Source organism: Etheostoma spectabile, unplaced genomic scaffold, assembly GCF_008692095.1.
Source record: "Etheostoma spectabile isolate EspeVRDwgs_2016 unplaced genomic scaffold, UIUC_Espe_1.0 scaffold00001778, whole genome shotgun sequence".
In the NCBI taxonomy this organism is placed as follows: domain Eukaryota; kingdom Metazoa; phylum Chordata; class Actinopteri; order Perciformes; family Percidae; genus Etheostoma; species Etheostoma spectabile.
The window spans coordinates 1-19,585 of NW_022602808.1; the positions used below are offsets into that span (position 1 = coordinate 1).

Here is a 19,585-nt window from a genome sequence, read left to right on the forward strand (position 1 = left end):
ACAAATTTACATTTAAAAACAATTAACAAAACGCAAAACACTTTTACCAAGAACAAAACCAATTACATTTTAAAAAACAAATTTGCTCCTCTTATGGTGGGGTGCCCCAGGGTTCAATTCTTGGCCTATCTTGTCTCTTTATATATGTGCCATTAGGAGCTATTCGAAAGCACAACCTGTCTTTCATGTTATGCGATGACCTGCAAATTTATCTGCCTATACAACCCAATGACAGTGTTGCACTAACTGCCTCCTAAATGGCATTAATGATATCAAGTTGTGGCTATCTCGCAATTTCTGACCCTGAATGAGGACAGACCGAATGTATTATCTTCAGTACTAAATACATGTCAAACAATCAAACTTTAAGTCTGGGAGCTCTGACTTCATGCGCCAAGCAAACTGTAAAAAATCTGGGTGTGACATTTGATTGTAGCATGAAATTTGACAAACAGATAAGCAATGTTGTCAAAACAAGCTTTTTCCAACTTCGTCTCCTGGCTAAAGTAAAGCCTTTTCTTAACAGGCACGATTTGGAAAAGGCTATTCATGCCTTTATTAGTTCACGTCTCGATTATTGCAACGCTCTTTATGGTGGCCTCAATCAAAAATCCATCGCACGTCTGCAGCTTGTGCAAAATGCCGCTGCTCGCTTTCTCACAATACTTCTCGGAGTGCACACATCACTCCCGTTCTTTTTACTCTACACTGGCTTCCGGTGCGTTTTAGAATTGATTTTAAAATTGCATTGTTTGTTTTTTAAGCCCTAAATGGCCTTCCCCAAAGTATTTGTCCGAGCTTTTAACTTTGGGTGGGCAAAATCGGTTGTTGCGGTCTTCCACTGCGGACTCTAGAAGTCCCGAGGTCGAGGTACAAGCAGTGGGGCGATCGGCTTTCGCTGTTGCTGGCCCAAAACTCTGGAACAAGCTCCCGCCAGACATTCGCATTATAACGGATGTTGTTCATTTTAAATCAAAACTTAAACTTATTTATTAGAATGGCTTTTAATACACAGTAGTGGTGTAACAATTCTTCTTCTGATGATTATAGGTTACTTAATCTGTCTGTTTTTTTTATGCTTTGTCTGTTTGTTGTTTTGTTTGTTTGTGTCTCACGTGAATGTTGTGTTTGTTTTCTTGATGATGTAAAGCACTTTGGACACCTGCTGGTGCTGTAAAGTGCTATATAAATAAATGTTGATTGATTGATTGATTGAAATTAACAAGACTCAAAACACTTTTACAAAGAACAAAACAAATTTACATTTTAAAAAACAAATTAACAAGACTCAAACACTTTTACAAAGAACAAAACAAATTTACAAACGACAGATTCTTCACGGAAAGGGAATGTTCCACACACCGGAAGTGACACGAAGTAATACGGAAGTGACACGGTGTTGTTGGTGAGCGCGGGCAATTCGCGTTGTAGTTGTGGAGTAAATGGCGTAAATGAAGTTTATGGTGACCGAGCATGGACTGCGACCGAGGGATATTTTGCCCGTTTTGTGGCAAACACATTAACGCGGTTTTGCTTCACGTGTGGCCGGTGTTTGGAGTTTCTAAAGGACGCGGACCAGACGGAAACACTTGAAACGCAGGCGTCGTCTCGACAGCCGGACAGTGTTAATCAAAGTAAGTGTAGCAAAACAAAAAATGCTATCTATCTGGGGCCATGTGACTAAAAGTCAGTAATGCTATGATTTTCTTGAGCGGCTGCTGACTTTCTATTTTGAAACGGAACTCTGTCCATTTCAGCCGAACATCCATGCCCATCATACAAACAGTTCATGGAGTACAGAAGCTCCAAGTCTAAAGAACGACAGGCTTTTAACTACGGGCCAAAACGAAGAAATAGGCCTAAAGAAAGAAAAAACGTCCAGGTAAGTTTGACCGTCCTATACAATTTGCAAAGCTCTATATGTATTTGTGTGTATGTGTATATTTATTTTACCTACGTATAAATTATTTATATATTATTTTACTAGATAAACGTAGGATTGATGGTGCCACATGGAACTGATTTAAAACCTCTAAGAGGGAAAACGCTCCCGGTATTTACAGACCCAGAAGTAGCAGCACCCGATCTACTGAAACAAGCTGTGCAGAAAATGAGAACATTTAACAAGGACATGCACGAAGGACCTTATGTCCTTTTGTATCCAGACTGCTCAGAGGTGGTCCATGTGCCCGGTCAGAAAGGCCATTCAAATTGGCAGAATATAAAAAGGAAATAGGAAAGGCATATTCCAGGATCACTTTTTCATTTGCCTAGAAAAACACTATAAAGGAGGTTAGTGGATCTCATGATTTCATATTTTTTACATATTTAGATACTCTGCTGGAGAATAGATAATGGTTGTTTGATTTATTATTTTGAGTGGATGATACCTCAGACTCTGATTCTGAAATTGTCATCACAACAAGGAGCAGAGCCGAATTCAATCAAGCTGACACTTTGGTACATGAGTTACTTCTCTTTTTAAAATATGTATGTATTTATGTAAATATTTGTATTGTATTACTTTATTAGATGTACATTGGATTTTAAGCATAAAATATGTCCTGGTCTATATTTCAGTGGTAAAAGTGGCTTGTTTTGATTATTTTGCGGTACTATTATACAGTAACACAGACAACCATTCAGCATTGATTTATGGTGTATGTGGTAATGGAACAACAATAGAAGCTATTGATAATTTTATCAATTTCCTCTCAGGTTTTTGAACCAAAAAATCGAAGTACTCCTAAACACAAACTAGAAGATGAAAGGTAGGTGTTGCACGCTTGGACACAAAGAAACTTTCTGGCTTGCATGGGTTGAAATTATTTCTTTAGTTCTTGACTGGAAATAATAATTAATTTTATTGGGTTACAGTGCTTTCAACCGGGTAGAGTGCTATTTAGCAGATATTTCACTACTCATTCACATACACATTAAACATTTATATTGCTATTTTTGGAGATGTATTTTCCACTTTTGCTCACCTGGAAATACAGAAACCCTGCACATGAGCTCAACGTTGCTACATGCTATTGACTGTTTCTGTAACTTGCTCCCTACCTAAAGGACACACAGCTGCCTGTCTGAGCTTTACTTAACAGAATAAACCTACAGAAATACAGTTTCTCTTTCAGGTGAATAAACACAAATGACACAAATTAACCAAACTATTAAAAAATATGAGAATGATCCAGACCTTTATTGAATTGGCGCAGTCAACCTGAACCAATTAAACAAACTTTTTTTCTGAACTTTGTCAGGGAGTCAAATAGATGTAATGAGAGACAGTGTTTTGTATCTAGTGATAATCAACCAATAGGAATTTGGGCTGCATACATAATGTTTACATGATTTGACTATTGTATGCTGGAAGGACACTTGCTGGTTTTAAGATGTCCACAACACCCACTCTAGCCCAAAGCACCCTGGCCACTAGAAAAGACCCACCTACTACTATGTGTTACTCAAAACTACATTATAGTCTTTATCATGGAGCTAATCATTTTGTGTTTTTATCATGTTTCAGACAAGCACCAGGACATTCAACAATTCAGCCAGGACAGGTAATAAGGGAGACTGTGGCTGCATGACATTTCTTGCTTCCAATGTTGTTGTTGTTTCAGACATTTTAATCTGTTTTTCAGATAGTAATATCTGATGCTGAGGATCTGGATCAACCTGAAACAAATCCAGAAAAAAATTCTTGCTACAGGTAAGTAAAAAAAATAAAATAATGACTGACATAATTTATATTTACTGATTACACGGGGAAGGCATTTTTGTTTGTAAGATGTTTTGACATGGAAATGGTCATTACCAACAGTAAATACACAGACCTGTTTTCACCCAATGTTGAGCCAGAGGATGAAGAGCCTGTTGCTGTCAATGTGAAGAATATCCAACACACAGCAATGTAATATGACAGCTTTTGACTATAGCACTCCATTATTTTACAGTGCAATAGTTCTGGTATATCTGGAATATTCACAAATGAAGTCACTTTTGTCATTACAGGGAGGAGACGGACATTTCATTACCTGACATCGTGGCAAACCTGTCGCTTCCTATTGATCATAAAAGAGTCAGTCGGTTCAACATCTCAAGGGCTAATGTTTGGGATGGGCAGTCAGAGGTTTCAAGCGTACAACATATTCTGAAACCTGTGACATGCTGGTCAAATTCACTGATGATACTGGTGTTTTGGAAAAGGGAATTGACACGGGTGGTCCAAGACGAGAGTTTTTAACTCTACTAATGAAACACCTAAAACAGTGATTCCCGAAGTGGGGGTCGCGACCGCCAGAGAGGGGGGGTCGCGAGTTGATTTCCAGAAATAAAATAAAAATTTAAAAACGATTAGAAATAGCATGTTAGCCATGATTTTAACACAAGATAAAACTAGTGGATACATTTAAAATAAAACCAAGCAACTAAATAAAAAGGGAACAGCTGTTTTGATTTTCTTTCTTTCCGAGTAGCGGTCTCCAACATTAACACTACAACTGCCGGGATTCCAAAAGTAGGCTACTGGAACCGCAAGACTCTAAACTCTATAATCTGTCATGATAAATACCTAATTGCAATTTTAATGCAGGTACTGTGTTAGGATATCTTTAGAAAAACGAAATAACACCAAAATGTACAATTTAACGTGTTTAATTATACACTTGAGTTGCCCAGGTACTTCAATAACTCATAACATGGCATAGTAGTAAAACGTAATTATTCCATTCACATCTGAAAAATATGGTATGTAAACATGCAAATAACACCTAAAAGTATTTTCTTTGAACATTTATAACCTAACCTAACCTGTCACTGCCTCCGTGTTGGTGTCTGCCGTAGTGCGCATTGCTCCTCGGACCGCGTCCCCCCACCCCGGGGTTCGGACCGCGCCCCGCTCCCTTTCCTCCTCTAAACTCGTGTCTCAGCTCCTCTGCCAGTTGCTGCCTGAACTTCCTCCAGACAATGTCCCTGCTGGTGCCCTCCTTGGAGAGGATGTGTGTGATTCCAGGCAGTTTGAGGATGTATAAAGTTGTATAAACACGTAGGCAGCCACCGGCCATCTAGCTCCGTGTCCCGCTCCGTCCACAGAGCGAGCGCCCGGCGCTGCCTCCTGGTCCAGAACGGAGTCCATCCCCGCCGTACTCACGGTGGTAGCAGCGTTACCAACCCGGGCTTTACCTTCGCCCCATCGCTGATGCCCACAGTTGTTACTCCAGACCGATTAAAACCAACACCACGAAATGCCGAATACTGTAAGGCCGAAATAGGTAAAAGGGATTTTTCTTTTTTTTGGCCTAGTGTGTAATGTATATAAAAACTATTTTAAATTAAAATATAGAGCTTTTTAACTTGCTGTGCTCCAAACATACTGCACATCCACCTCATTAGGTGAGATTAAGTTCAAATTAAAGTAATGAGTAAATTACTGTAGAATAATGTCATGGCTGTTGTGTTATTTTGTGTTGTCAATATGCTCATGTTTGGATACGCCTGTAGTGCGTGCGCGGTTGCGCGCAATGTTTATAGTGGGGGGGTGGGGGGGGGGGGGGGGGGGTCGCGAGTCACTTGCACCGTTACTTTGGGGGTCGCGGGCTGAAAGTTTTGGGAACCCCTGACCTAAAAGACCGGCCCATTTTTGATGGACCAGAAGGACATCGGTTCTTGGTCTACAATGCAAATGGTATGCATATGGGTTAGATGTGTACTATAGGCTACTAATGGTTGGTTAATGATCATTGACCATATATATCACATGACATATGCTTGTATATTACAGTATATAATGCATTTTGTTATAATTTTGCATTATGACTTCATTCACAGCTGTTAGGGAGGATGAGTACTACCTGGCAGGAAAGATGATTGCTGTGTCAGTTGTGCATGGAGGTCCAGGACCCCATTTCCTGTCAGAAGATCTTGTACATTATCTTTCAGGCCAGCCTTCATTCAAAGCACCAATTAATTTAATAACTGATGAAGACATAGGGAAAGCTTTGCAAGAGGTGAGAATAGCATAAGGGCTACAGTATGGTATGGCAGAGTTTTACATAGTTCCTGCAGTGTTTTGAGACAATGTTTAATTCCTATATCACGTGCAGAATTTGTTTCATTGATTTATTAGTCTTTGATGCTGTAAAATTACACCATGCTATGTATGTCATTAAAAATAGGCTAGGAGATATAGTGCATACAGTTATTGACTGGGGTGTTTGTCTTTTCATGTCTTTCAGATTGAGAGTGCTGCTTCATTGGATGCTCTGCAAGAATGCATGATGAGACACAGCACAATGTTACAGACAGCAGGTTGTCTGAGGCACGTGGCTACTGTCGAAGAAAAGAAAGAAATCGTGTCCGACTACCTTCAGTGGTATATTATTGACCGCAACTCATCTGTAATTGACAGGTAAGATTCTTTTTATAAATGTTATGTAAGATTTTTTAGTTAAATGCCTCATTGTCTCCATGTTTGGTTTATGCAAACATGTATATCTGTTATCAATTTGTCACTGTGACAGAATTTGTACCTTAGTGTATTTCAACTATGTGATGTCGCTTCCTTCTGTCTTGTGTCACACTACAGTGCCTTCATTAAGTCTGCACATCTTATATATTCAATTAAAAATAGATATTAATCTTTTTCCTCATCAATCTACACACAAAACATCATAATGACAAAGCAAAAACAGAAATTAGATTCTCTTCCTGACTAACTCCATAAAGTTCAAGAGGAAAATAAGTCCAGTTACCCCTTAAAGTTATCCATCCACATCTGCTACACATCTGGCTGCAGAGTGATGGTTTGAGGCTCACTTGATCCATCAAACCCTTGATGACTGCTGCTTTTTATCCAACCACCTGCTCAATACTGTACCAGTGTCACTTACATCTGAATCTATTCCTGCCCTCAGTTCTCATAGAGATCCAGTCACACGCAGAGGTTTTAGTGTACTTGTCCATGAAAATATATACAGATATAAAGAGTGTGGGGATGTTGATGGGTGTGTAAAGGCTGTAGCTTCATACACGAGGAATCCAGGCTGGAATTACTTCCATAGGTGCTCAATACTGTACCAGTGTCACTGAGAAAAGGCTCACTAACTTCTGCAAATGTGATATTTCAGTTTTTTTCTTCTTTTTTTATTAAATTTGCTACAATTTTCTCAAAACCTGTTTTTGCCTAGCTTATGATGTATTGTGTGTAGACTGATGACGAATAATATTTTAAATGAAATCTCTAACTCAAAGTTTTGAAACATTGCATGGGCTGTGTAGACTTTCTGAAGGCACTGTATAAGTGCTCAAGCCACATAGCCATTCCAGTCTTTGTCGTTTAAAACTTAGATTGTAACAATTAACTTTTAATGTGCAATGCAAAAATAGTTTTTTTTTTAATTCAATGGTCAACAGAACAATTTCCTCCCAAATGTTTAAGGTAGATAGTAATTGAAGAGAACATTTGTTTTCTTAGGTAATTTAAATTGGCACTATACAACAGTGAATCAATGTTTGTGTTCACCATGTAGATTCAGAGATGGTCTTTCAACCCTGGAGTTTTTGACTGCACTACAGCAACACCCTACTTTGCTGGCCCCTGTTCTGTGCCACTCTGAAAAGCGACTCACTGCTTTTGAACTTGAGAAACTCTTCAAACCTGACCTCAGTCCATCAGGGAGTAATCGACGACTTAAAGAAAGTCAACCCATGGCCTATTGGGCAGATTATCTCCTTGATTGTGAAGGTTTGTTAGTTTGTTTTTTATAACAAGTTAAGAAAACGCATGCCAAAGATTTATCTGAATTGTTTTTCTTTGTAGAAGGCCAGGCTGCTGTGTCTGTGGAAGATGTTTTGATGTTTGCTACTGGGCTGTCTTCACTTCCCCCATCTGGCTTGGAACCACCGCCACAAATAGAGTTCCTGAATGACTCTGCGTTCCCCATGGCAAACACATGTTCAAACTCCTTGAGATTACCACTCCTAGACTCATTCACTTTGTTTAAGTCACAAATGGACTTTGGAATTCAAAATAGTCCAGGATTTGGCTGTTTCTAAGCTATATGATGAATGACTCAGAGTTAAAGCTGTTGTTAAAGGTGCACTTTAAAGTGAAGTTGATTTTATAATGTAACAGTATGTGAGCATGTTTTTTTTTTCTCAGTTAACATTTTAAAAATGTTTTAGATATGTGACTGGGATCCCTTAATTTGTCACTGTTTTAGATGAAGAAGTACTTAAAAGAAGTTGTTCTTTACTACAAAATTTTAATAAATATTCATTATTATTTTTGATTAATTTACTTTACACTTAAACAGCAAAGCTGTGGGTGACAGATTCGTAAACATTGTGTTCAGACAGTGTTCCACCACTACAATAAAAACTCCCTTTTTGATCCTTTCATAGCTGAGCAATTTCTTTTAGATTCATGTACAGTTCTGATGCAGACTCCCAGTTTTCTGGCTTCAGTAACTGATTGTGGTCCATGGCAAAGTCCAAGTACTCCTGCATGTTTGGGTCCCCACAAGGAGTAATGAACAGGCTAGCCTCAGGAAGGGCATCCAATTCAGCCTGTTGAATTGGAAATGCACAGTCTCTGGAACCAAACCTATGTTAAATAGAAAACATAATTGCATTTGTTTTCATTTAAACTAAAACGTTAGATTAATACTTTTACCTATTTATCACCAATGTATCACCTGTGTGGTAAGTAGTAGAGTTCATTGGGCACTCCTCCTGGACATGCTGCTGTTCTGGAAGGGCGAATCCTGTGACTGTTCCACAGTCTCACACACTCATCTAAGTCCTTCTGAATAACCTCACCGAAGCAGTATCTCAAGAGACACTGGTGCTCATGACTCCCGTTAAAGTATCCGGCATCTCTAAGGTCCGTAAATAACTCCATCCAGAACTGAGACCTATAGAAACGGATAGACATTTTAGTTAAACCTTTAAGTGTATACACGTTGGAATAATAAAATCAAAGATTAGTTGTAATTAAATTTATGGGTTGTGCATCTTTTGGTCATTCAATTTTCTTTTCAGAAACTACCTTCCTTATATTTTTTCAGATATTTTTATTGTGCTCGTTTTTTCTTTTTCTATTACTCGTTCCAGAGAAGAAAATCGAATGACCAAAAGATGCAATGAGCCTTTATGAACGTTCACTCATCTCCCCTTTCTAAATATAGACCACCAGGACTCAATACGCTGGTTATTTATAGATGAGCCGTACATGTGACTGGACGCTCCAGAGTAGTAGTCACTGTGATGGTAGCGTAGGGTACATTGAATTGCAGCCATTATGCCGTTCTCAGTGCCGCAATCAGTCCTCAGTCTCATGGGGATGACACCGAGGTTTTGCACACATGACATGAAATAGTGAGCAATCACCGTTGGGTTATTATTTGTTGGTCCACATTCAAGCCACAGTACTTTACGTGAAAATCCATCTATGCATCCCAAAATGGCCACACCGAATGGCTTAAGTTTATCATAACCATCTGCGTGCCACATATAGTTAGGTCCCATTGAGTGGTAGGTTCTTCTTGTAAACCTTCTGCGTGTTCTGCTCTCACACCCTCGAGGATTAAGCTCCCGGAGCAAATTCATCACATCATCTCTCTTCACTCGAAGATTGTACTTTTGTTTAAGTACCTGCCACATCGTGCGGTAGCCAAATAGTTATCCAGGTCCACGAAGTTCCAATCTGATGGCGTTACTCACGGTGTTTGGAGAGGAATAATCCTTTCGGCGGTACAACCCGGCTTCGTTCAGTTTACTTTTAAGAGTCCTCAAGCTGATGTTTACACCGTGTAGGCTTGACATCATGTCCACGATTACAGCGTAGGAATGGCCCTCGTTAAAATACTGAACGCAATGATGCAGTATGTCCGGTGTTTCCGTCTGGTCCGCGTCCTTTAGAAACTCCAAACACCGGCCACACGTGAAGCAAAACCGCGTTAATGTGTTCATGTGTTTGCCACAAAACGGGAAAAATATCCCTCGGTCGCAGTCCATGTTCGGTCACCATAAACTTCATTTACGCCATTTACTCCACAACTACAACGCGAATTGCCCGCGCTCACCAACAACACCATGTCACTTCCGTATTACTTCGTGTCACTTCCGGTGTGTGGTACATTCCCTTTCCGTGAAGAATCTGTCGTTTGTAAATTTGTTTCGGGACTTGTAAAAGTGTTTTGAGTCTTGTTAATTTGTTTTTTAAAATGTAAATTTGTTTTGTTCTTTGTAAAAGTGTTTTGAGTCTTGTTAATTTGTTTTTTAAATGTAAATTTGTTTGTTCTTTGTAAAGTGTTTTGCGTTTTGTTAATTTGTTTTTTAAATGTAAATTTGTCTCGATCTTTGTAAAAGTGTTTCAGACTTTGTAATGTTGTCTTGCACTTCCCGGCCACCGTAGCATGTACTGACAGAAGACGCATCGACCTTGTGGAAGTAGCGTGTCCAAACAAGAAGATGGAACATGATGGAACGAGATGGAAGAATAAATTAAAATTTTTTAGATAACACAAACACACACACACACACAAAGAAAGACAATTGTACGGCAATGGTACAAAAAACAAAACGAAAACAACAACAAAGCAACAAATACAACACCTTGAAATGGCACCAGCTGCTCGTCCACCTTCACGTCGGTGCCCGGGTTGTAGAGGCGAGGCAGCTGCCGCGTCCACTCGTCCCACACCTCTCGTTCGGCCGCCAGTTTGTCCGAGGCTCGGCGGGCAGCTCTCGACTCGCGGTCGTCGAATCGCAACAGTCTAGAGTACGCGTGGAACTGCTTGATTGGCATCGTGGCGCGGAAAATGGCCCTGCCGCTCTCCTCGTGCCACAGGCTCTCCAAGGCCCTGTTGCGGGACCGGTACACGCCCGCGAGGAGCAGCAGCTCGAGGTAGGCTTGCAGGTCCGTGACGTCCATCACTTTCCACTTGCCGGCTGTGGCACATCTCCTTTGACCCTCGAGGTTCGTGACGGCCACAACCATGTCTTCGATTTGCCGCGTGACAAACAGGCCAAACGCAGACACTATGTCGTGGACGTGTTCCGCGGCGTACTCTGTGGGTTCCGGGCGCTGTAGCAGCGCGGTAGCCGCGTCTGTCGTGTCCTCTTCTTGGTCGGGTTTGTCCTTTTCGGTGGTGTGGCAATGAGGTCTAGGGACACTGGGATGACACGTTTTTGAGGACCATTTGACTTTGCCATCTTTTGACACAAAGGTTTCCTCATCCTTCTCTTGCCCTCGTCTTCAATACCCTCTTCTTCTTCTTCTTTTTTCTTCTTCTTCTTCTTCTTCTCTTCTTCTCGTCTTCTCCTACTTGTACTTCTTCATCTCTGTCTTCGTCTTCTTCTTCTTCTTCTATTTCTTCTTCTTCTTCTTCGTCCCTTGCATGTCCACCCTCTTCTTCTTCTTCTTCATTCACTTGTTCTCCTTCTTTGTCTATACTTCAACGTCCACTTGGCCTTGGTCATCATCTTTGTCATCGTCGTCGTAGCAGCAGTAGTCTTTTTCTCTGCTGTGGTTGTGTGTGTGTTGGTCCTCCTGTGACGCACACCCGTTGCCATCACAGTCACGGTGGTGGTTGTCGTCGTCGTGTTTGTCGCGGGCCTCTTGTGGGTTTTCTCCTTTTGTACCTTGGCCTCAGCGGGGACATTGCGAGCGGCACCGCTGCTCACGAGAATCCGATGCAGCTTCAACTCCAGAGTCAAACGACGGGCCATGCTGCAGCTGCTCCCCCGCTGTGCCGAGCCACGTGCAACAAGTGCACAGGTCCAAAACAAGATGACGTGAAAAAAAATGACAACAACAAGAAGACAAATGTGTCTAAAGTGTATATTGTGTGTGTGTGTGTGTGTGTGTGTGTGTGTGTAATAAAAATAATTAGAAGACTAATGTCAAGCCTTTAGTTTTCTTTTTTTAACCTCCCTTTCCACTTGCCTTTGCCTTTCCTGTTTTTACTACAACTACAAGCCACTGGCCAGAATTTCAGGGACTCAAAGGCAGGACGATGCGAGGGTAGCAGAACTAATACGACCGATTGAGTGTACCACGGGTCCCTGGGACCCGAAGGACAATGTCAAGGGTCCCCGTGTCCTGAAGGACAATACCACGGGTCCCTTGGACCCGAAGGGCAATGTTGCGGGTCCTAGGGACCCGAAGGACAACGCCACGTGTCCCCGTGACCCGAAAGGACAATGCCACGGGTCCCTAGGACCCAAAGGACAACGTCAAGGGTCCCCGGGACCCAAAGGACAATGCCACGGGTCCCAAGGACCCATAAGGCCAATGCCAAGGGTCCCTGGAACCCGAAGGACAATGTCATGGGTCCCCTGGACCCGAAGGACAATGCCACGGGTCCTTGGGACCCGCAAGGCCAATGCCACGGGTCCTATGGACCCGAAGGACAACGTCAAGGGTCCCCGGGACCCGAAGGACAACGTCAAGGGTCCTATGGACCCGAAGGACAATGTAAAGGGTCCTATGGACCCGAGGGACAATGTCAAGGGTCCTATGGACCCGAAGGACAATGCCACAGGTCCTTGGGACCCGCAAGGCCAGTGCCACGGGTCCTATGGACCTGAAGGACAATGTCAAGGGTCCCTGGGACCCGAAAAGGAACGTCAAGGGTCCCCAGGACCCAAACGATAATGTCATGCGTCCCAACTAGGACAACAAAAGGGTTAAGAAGTGCCTGGCTAGCTCAGTCGGTAGAGCATGAGACTCTTAATCTCAGGGTCGTGGGTTCGACCCCCACGTTGGGCGGTGCTGTTTTAGAGAGTGGGAATCACTGAGTTCTGCACCGTATAATGTGGCTGTATTGGGGCAGATCGTCTGTCAAGATTAGCAGGTCCATCCCAGTGTAAAAATCCCTGTAATTTACCAGACTAAAATGTGCCTGCATTCTACAATCATGGCCTGTGCTGACCTACTGTTCCTCAGATCAAACTAAAGTCTGCTGACAATGCATGTTCAAATTCTAAAACTTCAACCTATTGTTCTAGAACTGCAGCTTAACATTCCAGAACTGCAGGTTAACATTCATATTCGTAAAAAGGAAATGCAGCTTGAGTCAGTTTCCCAATATCTTTTGCCAACAGGAAACATTTGATACAAAATATTTTTACCAAAACACAGACTTGATTTTGCCAGTAAAAAGTAATAGTAATATTGTGATGAATTTGCCAAATAGGTGACACTCTCTTCTCCATCACACTCAATAAATAAACCAGATTATTCAATCCATACCTCCACCTCTATGCAAAGTAGTCTCATCCAGGAACTATCGCACCCTAAGCAAGAATCATAAACCTAGACCAACGAACAAGGAGAGTCCTGTCCTGCTCGTTTGTTCCTCACATTTTTTCCCAGTTTTTTCTATTGCGTGCAGTTGAAACAGGATATGAAAAATTGCCAACACATTGCTTGCTCCTAATCTGTGTTAAATTAACGATAAACTGGATTTTAAATTACAGATTAGGATCGTAACAGCTCCTGCCATCAGGGCTTGTCCGGAAGTTGAACCCGGGACCTCTCACACCCAAAGCAAGAATCATGCCGCTAGACCAACTAGCCACTTAAAAGCATCTTATTAGCAATTTTCCATCAAGTAAATGTGATCAGTCAGTGACTTGAAAGGCAATTGCTAAGTAGTTTGTTTGGCATGTAGTGTTTTTATGGCAACACTGCCAGATTGAGCTTTCTGATTATATTGGATGAAAGACTACTTTTGAAGCAAAATATTTTACCAAAATTCAAACTTGATTTTTTCAGTCAAAAGTGACAGCAGATAAGCCTAGTTTCCACCATCTATTGGACAACAGACTACTTTAGCCAAAATTGGAACTTGAATTTTGGTAGAAAGAAAAGCAGTTTAAAAAGGAAATGCAGCTTGGATTTGTCACTGACTTGAAAGGCTATGGTCAGGTAGATTGGCGTGGGGTCTTTTCATGGCTCCACTGCCCGATTCAGCTTTCCAATATCATTTGACAACAGGAAACATTTGATACAAAATATTTTTACCAAAACACAGACTTGATTTTGCCAGTAAAAAGTAATAGTAATATTGTGATGAATTTGCCAAATAGGTGACACTCTCTCGTCCATCACACTCAATAAATAAACCAGATTATTCAATCCATACCTCCACTTCTATGCTAAGTAGTCTCATCCAGACCCTATCGCACCCTAAGCGAGAATCATAAACCTAGACCAACGAACAAGGAGAGTCCTGTTTGTTCCTCACATTTTTTCCCAGTTTTTTCTATTGCGTGCTGTTGAAGCAGGATATGAAAAATTGCCAACACAATGCTTGCTCCTAATCTGTGTTAAATTAACAATAAACTGGATTTTAAATTACAGATTAGGGTTGTAACCGCTCCTGCCATCAGGGCTTATCCGCGAGAATCATACCACTAGACCAACGGAAACAACAGGAAACATTTGATTTGATTTTTACCAAAATACAGACTTGATTTTGTCAGTAAAAAGTGACAATTTAGAAAATTAAGTTACTTTACACTTTAAACTGTTACATCTCCTCTGAATCACCATCTGCAAATTTCCAAGCCTCATTGGAACGCCGACCACCATCTACAGGAGGTAAATCTCTGGCTAGCTATGCAGGAGTACCTCATACCTTTTACCAGGTTCAGGTGGTTAATAGTTATGGTCATATGAAGCTTCATTAAGCTTTCTGAACAATGTTCTTCATTTTCTGAACGCATTCACCCAGTAGTGTTTTATTATTGGTTGTGCATCTGTGATTGTCCTAGAGGTCTCTCAGTCCAGCACCTCTCCCGCTCATCTTTGTTAGTTTTACACTGTCCAGCATAAATCGCTGACACCATACCTCACACTCATCCATGCATACACCTTGCATACATGTATACAACCTTTGCACACAGTCTTTTGTCTCCCCTTTTCATGGGGTCATGACAAAGCATATAGGGTCAATCTTAGCCTTTGTGTGAGAACATAGGTCTCCGCATACATTGTTTTTATTAAGATTGACGACCAAATTGTTAGTTTTTCTGAAATTTTGCGAATCATTGCAATGCCTTTCATAGCCTCGTTGGCGCAGTAGGTAGTCTCATAATCTGAAGGTCGTGAATTCAACCCTCACATGGGGCAGGTGTTTTAAAAAACAAAATAACACTACTGCTGCTAAAAATACAGTGACAGGTGGTTGAATACTGGCACAAGCACATTAATGGAATTTGTCATTCTTTGGTTATTTCTGAGATTGATACAATGAAAGGAATTATTTAAGTGTGGTAGCAAACCAATGAAAAGGGTTATAGAACATATGTGGTATGTCCTTGGACATACTATCCAAGCAGGGAGATGAGTACAGAGATTTGGGTGCTAGCAAGATGGATGTAGGTTGCCCATTGTTCATTTAGACTTACCAGCAACATTGTTATGATACAAACCTGCTTGAAAAACAGTCACAATTCTTTTTAAAGACTTGCGCATGGAACACACATGAGATGATAGTGTCTGAATTTGTCCATGTCCATACAAGCATGTCAAATGGACAACTCATCTAGCAGAACGTGCAACTCTACGCCTGAACAGGGACTTGAACCCTGGACCCTCAGATTAAAAGTCTGATGCTCTACCGACTGAGCTACCCAGGCTTCAAAAGCAAGTGACTGTGGAAAAAACAATCTGCTGAACTACAGATTAAAGTGCAAGTAAATGAAGACCATTGAGCTGTTGCCATGATCACAGTCTTCTGGACAGCAGGAGGGTAGACCATAATTTGCACAATGCAACACCAAATGTTATTGCACAAACTGGTTGAAAATTGGCCAAAAAGGTTAATTAAAAAGCTCAAAGTCACAACTCATGGCGACTAGCAGACTGTGAACATCCAGCAAACCTGCATGACAGATGACAATAGCGAGCACTTCATACAAATCCCAGAATCAAGCTGTTGCCTTACCAGGGACTTGAGCTGTGGTTTTCTTTTTCGCTGAAAACGTTGATAACCTAATGCAATTTTATGGCTCCAGACAAATAAACTTTACTGCTAGTTGGTACAATAAAACAACTCTCCCTCTTGATCAGCTTCCTCTTGATGGAAAAAATCCACCAGATGACTTGCCATCCAAGCAGGGAGATCAGAACAGAGATTTGGGTGCTATCAAGATGGATGTAGGTTGCCCATTGATCATTTAGAGATAGCACCCGCATTGTTATGATGCAAACCTGCATAAAAAACAGTCACATTTCTTTTTGATACAGTGTCTGAAAGTGTTAAGGATTGCCAAAGTGTACAATTTATCATGGCATCAAGCAAAATGTGCAACTGCACGCCTGAACAGGGACTTGAACCCTGGACCCTCAGAATAAAAGTTTGATGCTCTACCAACTGAGCTACCCACGCTTCTGAAAAAGAGGGCTGTGGGAAAAAGAAGTGCCGTTATTGCTTCCTAAACCCAACCGTCCAATTGTTGTCCCACATGTCATGGTTAACACAAATATGCCCGTTTCGTTATTTTGTTAATTATTTGGCTGCTGGCTTTTCCTCCTCTTCCTCATCCCAGTCAGTCGCCGTAGTTCTAGTGCCAGGCTGAGACTTCGCTCCCCAGTGTGACGTCATCGCCGAATTGACTTAATAAACCAGCGAATACTAAAAATTACCAAAAACTAACTTTTAACATTATTTGGAGACATTTAAAAAATGATATAAATACATATATCTTGAGTGCTTTTTGTACCCAATAATCAACAGTGGTGGTTAACCTGCAACATTCTGAGACCAATTAATGCAAAGAAAGGACTGGAGCATTTATTGGATAGAATAAGTAGGCTGACACTGAAGTATTGAGACAACAGTGACTGAAAATCTAATTCAATCTACATATCGGTCTTCTTAAAGATCTAAATAGATTTTCTCACCTCAGAGTCATCTGGAGGACGTAAAGATTAGCTTCTGTCCCTCTGAACCCTGAGTGACAATCACTCTGCAGTGAATGAGATGCAGTTCCCCCCCCTCAGTCTAACTAAGACTATACTTTCAGGGATCATTTCTAAAGTTTCTGACTTGAGGAATGTGTTTCTAAAGTGTTTGGTCTCGCTGACCACGATGATGAGTCGTGATATTCCTTTCTGAGCGTGAGGCTGACAGAGAGTAATGATTCACTTCATGTGCTCTCTGTCATTGATGATCGTTCTTTGCTTCTTTATGGAGTATTGAAGAAGGGAATATGTTCAGAGTGGTAGTAGCAGATATGTGGAAAACTAACACGTGTGAAAGTAATAAAACATACTAAGCTTTCTATTTAACTGAAGTTATAGTCAGGCTTGAAGAATGTCCAGTCCATGCTGGACAAGGTTACTTGAAAGGGTTAACACCTACTTTCTTGACTTTGTAATGCCTTATGTCCGGTGTAAAAACGTAAACTGAGTTAAGCCATAATTCATTTTATTTCTACCTTTGCTTTTCCTACTTTGACATGTATAAAAATTTGCATTGTTTGAAAGCCCATCTGTACACAGTCATGTTCCACTCCCACAGGTGTTTCCACTTGACTAATCAGACTGTGTGGCCTTTACAGGCTCAGCTTGATTGACATGTATAAAAGGGGTGGAACGGTACACTGAAGTCCAGGTGGACGGGATGGCATGTTGGAACGAGGTTTGAGTACATACAGCAAATACTTGAAGCCAGGTTACTCTACGAGTGGATACGGGGCTTTGAAGGTGACGTGTAAATCCTGATTGATTCAGTGATTTTTTGGCCTTATTTGTATTTGGATCTAAAGGCTGGTTAACCACTGTAGGGAGGAGACGTTGGACAGTTTTTTTGTCTCGTTCCAGTGATTGGCATGTCTGGGTGATGGCGTTGGATATGTTGGATTTATTCCAATAACGTACCAACAACGCCGACCCACAGTCCTCGTTTTATCTACCACTTTCTCACCTGTACTACTGGAACTGACTGGGAAACCAAAGTTTCCCCGTGGGTCGCCACCACTCGCCGTAGGAGAGGCTGCTCTTCCTTAGTGCTGCTGGCTCTGACTCATATGAAGGGAAATATGGGGCAAAAGGTGAGAGCTTGCAGAACAAAAAAATCTGAATTTATATATTTAAATTTGCACTTGTAAAAATAAAATTTGCACTTGTAAAAATACACACGTGATCTTAATTTGATGTCACACAATGAAAAAAACACGAGAGCTTGTAGAAAAAATCTGAATTTGTAATTTGCACTCGTAGAAAATATTCACACACCGGTATTCTGAATGTGAAGTCACAGAAAAAATATTCACAAATGTGTAGATTGACATTTCCATGAACAGAATGACAGCTGCAAGCGTGTAGTGCAACATTCACTCGTGTACTTGTTTTTAATTCTGGTTCATTTTCCATCACAACCACAACTCAGTGATTACAACGTCTCAAACTAATTAGTACCTGTGGACTGAGTCTGTGAAGCTCTGAGCCAACAGGACGGGGGGGAATCAGGGTTCTATCACCAGATGAGGGACAACTCTGTCTGGCTTATTTATGTAACATTGAAGCTACCATAATCTGGAGCACGTAACGATTAGCTTCTGTCCCTCTGAACCCTGAGTGACAATCACTCTGCAGTGAATGAGATGCAGTTTCCCCCCCCCCCCAGTCTAAACAAGACTATACTTTCAGGGATCATTTCTAGAGTTTCTGACTTGAGGAATGTGTTTCTAAAGTGTTCGGTCTCGCTGACCACGATGATGATTCGTGATATTCCTTTCTGAGCGTGAAGCTGACAGAGAGTAATGATTCACTTCGTATGCTCTCTGTCATTGATGATCATTCTTTGCTTCTTTATGGAATATTGAGGAAGGGAATATGATCTGAGTGGCATTAGTAGATGTGTGGAAAACTAATGTGAATAAACATAATGAAACATGCTAAGCTATTTACTTAGCTACAGTTATTGCCAATCTTAAGTATTTATCTTGTCCATGTTGGACAATGTTACTCTAAAGAGGTTAGGGTTACCTCAGCGACCTCCATCAGGGAAATTGACGATAATCCCCCATTATCCTTCACCTCTGTCTCTACCACAGAGACCATGTCAGCTGGATTTAGGAGTTCCTCAAAGTGCTCCTTCCACCGCTCTAGTACTTCCTCAATTGAGGTCAACAACGTCCCATCCTTACTGTACACAGCTTGGATGGTTCCCCGCTTCTCTCTCCTGAGATGGCGAACAGTTTTCCAGAAGCACCTTGGTGCTGATCGAAAGTCCTTCTCCATATCTTCTCTGAACGTCTCCCTTGCTTTACCTCTGTCACGACAGAGGCTGCAGTCCTTTGGGCCCGTCGGTACCTTGCCACTGCCTCCAGAGTCCGCTGGGATAACATATCCCGGAAGGACTTCTTCAGTCGGACGGCTTCAATGACCACTGGTGTCCACCAGGGTGTCCGTGGGTTACCGCCCCTTGAGGCACCTAAGACTAGGGCTGCACAATTAATCGAATTTTAATCGCGATCACGATTTGGACTTCCCACGATCAAATTTGCGTGATCGAGCGATTATTTTTTATAAAGCGTCATTTCATAGAACGCTCCGGGTTTT

General features: G+C 41.5%; 4 non-coding genes and 1 pseudogene across 4 annotated transcripts; 4 read left to right on the top strand and 1 right to left on the bottom strand.

Annotated features, from left to right (window-relative positions):
• Positions 1 to 1,519: 1,519 nt before the first annotated feature.
• On the top strand, positions 1,520 to 8,093 carry LOC116675299 (G2/M phase-specific E3 ubiquitin-protein ligase-like; annotated as a pseudogene).
• A 4,612-nt stretch (positions 8,094 to 12,705) lies between these two features.
• On the top strand, positions 12,706 to 12,778 carry trnak-cuu (transfer RNA lysine (anticodon CUU)). Its single transcript has one exon. It is a non-coding gene; the product is annotated as a tRNA-Lys (tRNA).
• A 2,803-nt stretch (positions 12,779 to 15,581) lies between these two features.
• On the bottom strand, positions 15,582 to 15,654 carry trnak-uuu (transfer RNA lysine (anticodon UUU)). Its single transcript has one exon. It is a non-coding gene; the product is annotated as a tRNA-Lys (tRNA).
• Positions 15,655 to 17,027: 1,373 nt separating this feature from the next.
• Positions 17,028 to 17,243, top strand: LOC116675300 (small nucleolar RNA U3). Its single transcript, XR_004328377.1, has one exon. It is a non-coding gene; the product is annotated as a small nucleolar RNA U3 (small nucleolar RNA).
• Positions 17,244 to 18,654: 1,411 nt separating this feature from the next.
• LOC116675301 (small nucleolar RNA U3) lies at positions 18,655 to 18,870 on the top strand. The gene has a single exon (XR_004328378.1). It is a non-coding gene; the product is annotated as a small nucleolar RNA U3 (small nucleolar RNA).
• The last annotated feature ends 715 nt before the right edge of the window (positions 18,871 to 19,585 follow it).